This window comes from Carassius auratus, chromosome 2 (genome assembly GCF_003368295.1).
Source record: "Carassius auratus strain Wakin chromosome 2, ASM336829v1, whole genome shotgun sequence".
NCBI classification, from domain to species: domain Eukaryota; kingdom Metazoa; phylum Chordata; class Actinopteri; order Cypriniformes; family Cyprinidae; genus Carassius; species Carassius auratus.
The window spans coordinates 13,240,398-13,249,526 of NC_039244.1; the positions used below are offsets into that span (position 1 = coordinate 13,240,398).

At 39.6% G+C, this 9,129-nt stretch overlaps 1 pseudogene; it reads left to right on the plus strand.

The window, feature by feature from the left end:
- The first annotated feature begins 1,060 nt into the window (after window positions 1–1,060).
- On the plus strand, window positions 1,061–7,247 carry LOC113115952 (angiomotin-like 2a; annotated as a pseudogene).
- Window positions 7,248–9,129: the final 1,882 nt, after the last annotated feature.

Consider the following 9,129-nt stretch of genomic DNA (forward strand, 5'->3'; position numbering starts at 1 on the left):
CATAACATAAAAGCAAATAAAGTTGTCTTCACGCTCTTTGCCATTCCGTTGGAAATCTGCTGCTTGATCTCAGCGTAATCAGTCCAGCTCAACTGATTAAACATTCCTTCCAGTTCACTCCCTTCCACCGTTTCACATTTATTATGGCTTTAGTTGGGAAGAATCTGAGGATTCATAGACAAACCACAGGGCAACTAAGAAAAGTTACCACCCTGGTAAAAAAGTGTTGGTTACTTGTTTTAGACTATTGAAATCGGAGATATATACACTGTCCCATTTTGTGACAAGTTTTTTTGGGGGGTTGGGAATGTAGTGTAGTCTTCTCCATCTGCTTATACACAACAGTCAAAAGTTGTAAATAATTAAGATTTTTTTTTAGTTTTCTAAGTCTCTTATGCTCAGCAGGTTTATTTGACTAAAATACAGTAAAACTACTATTGTGAAATATGCCAATTCAAAATAACAATTTTCTATTTAAATAGGCTGTGTATAACTGATGTGATGGCAAAGCTAAATTTTCAGTACAAAGAATAGAAAGAACAGATCAACTATGGCCAAATCAAAAAATAAAAATGTGTATGCTGTGAAATAAAAGTGTAGTAAGTTAGCAACATATAGAAGAAAACGTAAACTCGGTTAGTATACTTTAAAATATGCTCAATACACAAAGTTTGATCTTCTAGCTGTAGTAAATTATATTCCTATCTTGTGTCAACACGTCTGCATACCTTTCAGATTGGGTCACACCTTATGACACCTTTTCTCTATTAATGTGACATCACTTCCCAACCTCTCTGTAGTAAAACAAGGCTTTATGTTGCCATGGATTTACTTCGACCACTACTGGCCCGTTTTCTTAAATTACAGTGAAAATCTGAGCGCTCGTATAGCCCATAGACAGTAAAAGAAATATAGCCCCTTTGAAAGCCCGGTGGATGTAATCGGAACTGCAGCTGCTGTATTAAATGGCTCCATTTCTCTCTTTTCACTTTTGATGGCTGAGCTCAGCTCACACATTCCGATCATTCCAGGCGCGCTCAGTTATTTATGAGGCAGAGCGCGCGCATACTGGCTCATAACCCAACCAGACCTGAACACACGCACGCACACAAACACAGCGAGGAGATAAAACATACAGAAGACATTAGCCGGATTACTTGGATTATTACACATGCCACTAACAGAATCCGTGTGGAATGAGAGTTTTAGTTGGTAAGTTAATCGTCAGTGTTCGTTCTACAGATAGTTTAATGATCAAATAGCAGCGAAAGAGTTCACAACTGTCTTAATCGGCAGAAAAACGGAATATGCGAGACTTTAAATATAACACCGATCAAGCCGAATCGATCTGAGGACGATCTGTTGTTGTTGAGTGAAAGTTGGACAACATTGTGTGATGCTTATGACGTTTAATTACCCGGAGACGAGTTATAGGAATAATAAAGATTTCACATTGAGCGCTGCATTTCTGTTGGATGAACACTTTTGTGTGTGTGTGTGTTTGAATAGTTGTTGGTCCAGTAGAGCATAAAAATACATATAGATACAGATTAAATATAAAATACAACGAAAAAAAAAAAAAAAAAAATGTTGCAAGTTTATGTAGTTGGTTGTGTTATTAAATATTTGCTTGTTATTTGATTTAAGCAATACCAGTTAAAACATATATTACCAAATGAAGTTTGTTATGTGATAACATTTAAGTGTGTAAGAGTGTAAACTTGGCTTTATTTATTTTATTTTATCTTTGTATACTGTTGCTTAATATGTCTGACACTTTCTCTAAACTGATGATATTAATTTATAATAATAAAATTATAGAGCACTTAAACAATAGGCTTGTTTAAGAAATAATATAGCAATTAAACCTCATTTATTTCTTTTAAATAACTACTGACTATTGAAAAATCATAATCTTCTCTTGGATCGGTCTTGCCCTCCAGGTCCAGTTCAGATCATAAATACTCGTCTCCATCAAATAAAATGAGAGGTGAAGAAGCGTCTGGTACTGTCCTGCACAGACTAATCCAAGAGCAGCTTCGCTATGGAAACCCCACAGACGCCCGCACACTCCTGGCCATCCAGCAGCAGGCCCTGCGGCGAGGAGGAGGTGTTGGAGGGGCAGCAGAGGGACTGGTTCTTCACAGGCTTCATCTGAGAGCCTCAGCCAGGAGGAGCCCCAGTCTACTCAGCTCTCTGCACGCCAAGAACCCCAGGGTCAAGAGCACCAGGTCGACTACCAGCACTCTGAGAACTACTCAACACACCCACACCACGGCGAGGAGCTGCCCACCTATGAACAAGCCAAGGCCAAGTCTCAGTATTTGGCCTCCCAGTGGTGTCAACTGAACAGGGGCTGCTCACTCCAGGATAGTGAAACCATCCCAAAGCCCTGTGAGGAGGAGGACAGCTGGGACCCCAAGCGAGGCCACGTTCGGTCACTCAGTGATCGGCTTCTGCAGTTTTCAGCAGAGCGCAGTAAAATGCCTGCAACATATTCTGCCAGCTATCCTCAGATCCATGGATATCATGCAAACCAGCACTTACAATATAGCCACCAAGGACTGGAATACAACAAGCAGGCTCCTTATACAGAGTACCCCTTTCCTGCACAACAAGCAGCGGAGTATGAACATTACTACAAAGCACCACCAGCATTTAATTCCCAGCACAACAGGTAGAGAAGACTATAACAAGTGCAAAATTTACACTTAACCACAGCTGACATTTGATTTGGTAACATAGCATATGCATTTCCTCCAGTTCTGACGTACTTTATAAGATGTGTCATTATGACTAATAGTCTGTTGGCTGATTCTATGGCTGAGTATGCAATATGGGACATACTGATGTAGTTTGTCATCCAACCATGCTAACATACGAAGATGAACTGAATACCACAGCTTCGTTTTTAATTAATATCGTGATTTTTACCTTGTGCCACTGCAGGCTTCAAACACCAGAGGTTTTGCCATAGACTCTCCACATCTCCCCTGCTGGCAGGGAGGTCACAGCTTGCGGTCGCAGTCAACTGGAAATGCTTATGAACGAGAATAAAAGACTGAAACAGGAGCTAGAGGGACACACTGAGAAGGCCCTCAGAATTCAGAAGGTAAAAGCACATGACAGTGAAATCTACCTTTTTGCTTAACTTAAACAGGCAGAGACACGTTATTTGTGTATAAGTGTATTTTGTAGTTTCATTTGACTTTGGCTAAATTCCAAAAGGCTTTGTAGTGTTTTCAATGGATTACATCAGTGCAGCTAAGCTGTTGCTCACTCTGAAAGAATTATAATTACCCAGGTTTGAGCACTTACCCATCAGGCCACCGCCTTGTGTAAACATGCCTGGGATGATGGTTTCATGGTTAATGCTTTCCTGGTCTTTCCACTCCTAAACACCTTCTCTGTTCTGTGCTCTTAAGGAGCGGTCACATTTGCCGTTGCTTGATGAAATTTCGTGAGCGAAAACTAGACAATCCAATAGGAATCTGCCATTTGAATGAGGGCGAAGAAGTTCAGCATAGAGATTTTGCTAGTGTTTTTTAGAAAAATGATTACGTAACTTTGCATGCTGGCCAGCAGAAAGCAGTCTATTTTGAAAGTGACTTCTTTGATTTCCGTTATACATTTCTACATGATTGACAATAGACTAAGGACCTTTTTGCCCACAAAATTTCACTAATGTGACCGCACCTTTAATCATAACCAACAACACTGATTGTTAACCAACTTTAAGTATTTGTTAGATTAACACATCTCACATGCAATTTAATTTTCTTTATTTTTTCCCCCAGCTAGAACAAGAGATCCAAAGGATCTCAGAGGCCTACGACACTCTGATGAAGGGTTTGCGCTAAAAGAGAAACTCTAGAGCAAGAGCTAAGAAGCAAAGCTGATGGCTGAGATCAAGAGGCTACAGCATTCAAGCATCAAGCGGCAAAAGAAGTTGAAGCTGCTGACCAGAACCAGCATGTTATTGAGAAGCTCCTTCTGCAGAGTAAGTTCATGAACACGGCCACATTAAACCTTATTACTGTTTCACATGCTCTGGATGCCTCTTAATCCAGAGTTGCACTCCAAATGTGAGATCTGTTTTTCTGTTGAGTTATTTCGCTTAAAGAGGGAACATGTTTCCAATTAGAACATTGCAATGCAGGAATTTCAGTTAGATAACAGCATCTTAGTTGATCTGAAAAGTCAGAAAAGAGGATTAAACATCAGATGTGACTTTAGCTTAGTACGAGAGAATGCCTGGGGACAGATAACCACTGCTCTTGTCTGCTTCACATTGACAATTACTGAAATGTTCCTCTCAGCGATCACTTCCTGTTTGCTAATAGTGCTAAGAGTGGGATGATGATGAGTTTTGCAGTCACTGATGTGGGTCAAAGGGAGAGTGGGTCACTGCTTCTCCTTTCCACTGCATTCCTTAAGCGCTTGCGTAAATGAGCGCGCTCCGGACTTTGCGATTAAATTCCTGAGCAGGGAGTGTTGCTGGAGAGGGCCTGCATAAAACATTCCCTTCAGCTTCTTTCTCACATCCTCACATAATTTCCATGCTTGTTATGACTGGATAATTGATAATACCTTTCATTTATTTTGTTTTTATTAGTTAGTTGCTTGTCCTAATCTCAATATTTCTATCTTTTCTGACAGATGAAGAACAGCAGCTGCAGTGTGCACATCTGGAGAAGGAGGTTCAGCATCTGCGAAACGAAGTGGAGAACCAGCGGCACAGGAGCGAGGCCCTGGAGACGGCACTGAGGTCCACGCAGACACGCAGCCATGCAGCTGTGGACGGAGCTGCAGAGGAAGAGAGCGTATGTGGAGAAGGTTGAGCGTCTGCAGGGGGCTCTAACTCAGCTGCAGGCGACCTGCGAGAAAGAGAGAAAGGTTGGAAATGCGCCTGAGGACACGACTAGAGCATGAACTGCGGACCTCCGAAATCAGCAGGTACTGAGACAAAACGGTAGTTTGTGTTTGTTTTTAACTGTTCAGATGTGTCTTAGCATTGTATCTTCAGGACGGTTTCCTTCCAGTAAAGTTAAGAATAGCTTGAGACTTCAGATCAGGACATTGCAACAATCTTACACTTTGTTTGCTCGTCTTTGTCCACAGCGGCAGCCTCAGCCGGTCTCCGTAGCATCCCACGTTAGTGTGTCCACACTGCAAGAACTTCTGCGGGAGAAAGAAGAGCGCATTCTGTTCCTGGAGGCGACAAGACGCGCTGGGAACAGAAATACTTGGAGGAGAAGACCATGAGGGACTTTGCAATGGATGCCGCTGCCACCGCTGCAGCTCAGAGGTAAAAAAAAAAAAAGGAGATCAGTGTCAAAATATTCAAAGTATTTTTATTTTTACCAATTTCTAATAGCTTTTTTCCTAAACGTCATAGAGACACAACCCTCATCAACCATTCACCCTGCCATTCCTTCATTGAGGAGCTCCCATTATATGAGCACAGGAACCAGGAGGTAGAAAACAGGTAAAAGAGACACTTTTGAGTCGGTTTTAATGAACCATTTTGGATTTTAAGATTGTGTAGGACTCACAAGGTTAATATGTTGTCAGGATCCGTGCCCTTTACGCCCAAGTCCTGGAGAAGGACACAGTGATTAGTATCCTGAAGGAGAAGCTGCAGCAGGAGCAGAAGAGAGAGTCAGGCGACCCCCGGCTAGCTACTGCTGAGCCCATCTCTCATTCAACGGTCACACACAACGCCCAAGACAAAGGTTAGTGTCAATTATCTTAGTAGCCTTCACTAGCTGAGATTAAACTTGCTAAATTAGTGTCTCACTAAAGTTAGCATTAATGTTCTCTGCTAATTAATGTTTACTACTTTTGGTAGTTGCTATCTGACTAATTAGTGTTTACTGTTAATCAATTTAGTGTACACTAGTTAAGCTTTTACTAGCTTAGCTGAGTTTTGATGTGACTACCCATCAACGATGAAATGCCGGCTGGGTAACATTAGCATTGATGATTATTGATAATTAGCTTTTACTAGTATTAACATTAGCATTAGTGTTCAGTGCTAATGAACATTTACGAGTAAAAGTTAGTGTCAGACTAACATTAGCAATAGCATTCACTGCTAAGTGTTTACTATTTATTGATGAAAATTAGCATTAGTGTTCACTGTCAAATAGCTTTTAATAGTTACGTTAGTGTCTGACTAACAATAACATTAGTGTTCACTCTTAATTAGCATTTACTACTAAAGTTAGTATCTGACTAGCATTACAGCATTAGTTAGTTCTGAGAATGGCATGAAATGATCTGAGAAGAAATTCTTACAAATTCTTATGGATCTTTTTCCAGGGAAGAGTCATTTCAATGACCAGGCGACTGGGACGTCCCATTTGGCGCTCGCTCTGGAAGCAGCCCTGGGACAACGTGAGCAAGTTCTGTTAGAGAAACAGACAACAGATCAAACCTCCCACACAGAGACCAGCTCTGGTGAGTCAACTTTTAGCTGTTTCTGCATGATATGGGATATGTAATTGAATAGTAATTGAAAATATTACTCACTTCAGTGTGTAAAAAATAAGATTACACCATTACGTCATTTTTTCAAAAACTAATTTGTGATCTTTTATAAATAGGTCTAACTATGACGTCTCTATTCTGATGTAGTACCTCATTTTGTGATAACTGATTAATATTTACCATTTTTTTTATAGATAACATCCAGAAAGCACCATCTGCTCTGGACCTTTTCAAGGGCCTGGATGATGTGGCGGCTGATGTAGTGGAGATCTTCATTTGATGAATAACACTCAGACAAACTGCCTTGCAAAATAAATGTAGAGGAGCTATGGGAGGGATTAAACGACACCACATCACTGTACTGTTGTGAAGCAAGAGTCCAGCTAAATAACAGAGCTGCTCAAAAATCTTGTCAAAGAGGGAGCTGAGCTCTTCTCTTAAAACCACATCTCCAGTCTGGTAAACTGAATTATGGAGACTTTTGCTGCTGGTGAGAATCCTACAGGATTTTTTTGGTATTTACAGCTGTACCGTACAGGAGGGCGGACACAAACTTCTCAATTGTTCTCACTATTGCATTGTCCCTCTTCTCAGAAGACCTGTGGTAACTTCACCACATTCCAGTTCAGTCGACGTTCTTCTTGAGACTGAAGCTCTTGCATGTATGTTTTCCACCCCACCCTTATTGATTGTTATAAACCGTTACATTTTTCGCATGTTTTTCTATTGATGGCTGCTACGCCCTTCAGCAAAGTTATTCTTTTACATTGCATTTCTAGGATCGGCATGCTTAATGCTGTCACGTTGTGTGAGACAATTTTTTTTTCTATAATTATATAGACCTAAGAGTCCAGAAGAACTTTTAAGAGAGAAAACCGACTGTATTTTAATTTGCTTTCTTGTATCTCTTGAATGTGTTTGCTCCTAAATGACACACTTGCTGGTCAAGGTGTCATTTCAAAGTAAATAATAATATATATTTTGTACAATTATTTTGAGCTGTGTTTGGAACGTAAGCTGAGGAACTGATGCCAAAGAGCATTTCAGTAAAGTTCATGTGTTCAAAACACATGGCCAAGGGTTGACCTCTTCTATTTAATCAATGAAAGATGTGAATGTTTCTAAAGCATTTCATACATTTACAATAAAGCTATTAATATATAAAAGTATGTGTCTCTTGATTTGTGAAGCCTTGGGAAATTTCTGTTGGTTCTAGCAAGCCCCATCTACTGGATTTCAGCCGTTTCGCACATTCCAGGTTTTTTTCTCACACAGTCTGAGAAAGATGAGTAATTACAAGCGAATGCTAGTGAGGGGCATTCCGGCTCTTATATTGAGAAATCCTCATGTAATTTCCCTCAGGCTCACCTTTAGCCACATTTTAGACTCAGATTTCTGAGGCATCCAGACAAACATTCTGCTTTTGAAAAAAACAATAGATAATCTCTCTCTAAAAGCTGACTTACCCGACATTCGCTAACCTATCTGGCCTCCTTTTTTTACAAATAGCCACTGACAAAGCCAACTCAATATTTCTTAGTGCAGTCACATGCTTTGTAACATGGTATTGTCACACTCTGTGTTTCCAAATTTAGAACAAGGCTACATCTGTATTAGATGTGATGTTAAATTGATCTTTGTGATGGTAATGAGAGGCAACTTAGACTTGCATTGCTCATAAAGAAGTTATTTGGGGGTTGATCTTACTGTAAATCAGTTGTTTACATAGAACAAGGCGCTCAACTGTGTGAAAACTGGGCAGCTCACATACCCCACATGCAATCCTGCTAAATCGTGTGTGTGTGTGTGTTGTTTTATTTCCTTGTTTTTAAGGCCAAAAACCTGTCTGTATACAGTGAGGCCCAAAAGAATGAAAACACACTGAAACTTTTTTTAAAGATTTTATTTAAGAAAATATTTGAGATTCTGCACAGACATTACACAAACGTGGAGTTCATGCTCCTCGAGAGCTGATGCCATAAAAGATGTCATTAACTTTTAGTTCAAACTGTTAGGCTGATAATATAATTTGTAATGAAACCAAATATACTGAATAAGAAAAAAAAAAAGCCAAATGGAAGCATTTTCATGCGTTCTCAGGCTTTTGAACCCCACTGAAGATTAAAACCTCTCAAACCAAACTTGTAATAGAAGGTACATACATAACCAATTAATGTCTTAATTACAAATGGCAAACAAACCTTTAAATGCACTTTCAAAAAGAGAAAGGTATAGTTTATGGTTTTTCATTCTACTTAATTATACTATGAAGTATGAAGTTGATGGGACGCCCATAACATTAGGTTGCAATAAGAAAAAAGCTGCATAACATACTGATATCATCTATGGTAAGTAAGCTAAAGCATGCTAGGATGCTTCACTATCATTATTTATGGTATTTCAAAGACAAAAGATTGATTGATGAAGGAATCTCAGGAATTCAGGTCTCAGTTGTAAACAAGAGTGAACAATGCTTGTTGTTGGAAATAAGACGGCCACGTCTTACATATTTGCTACAGTAGTAATGCCTCTGATTCTGACCTCCATTGTTAATTCTTTTGCTTTTATTCCTAAATTTAAAAACATGTTCCCACACAGAAGATTTCTCCATAAAAGCTTTAGAATTAATTAATTAAT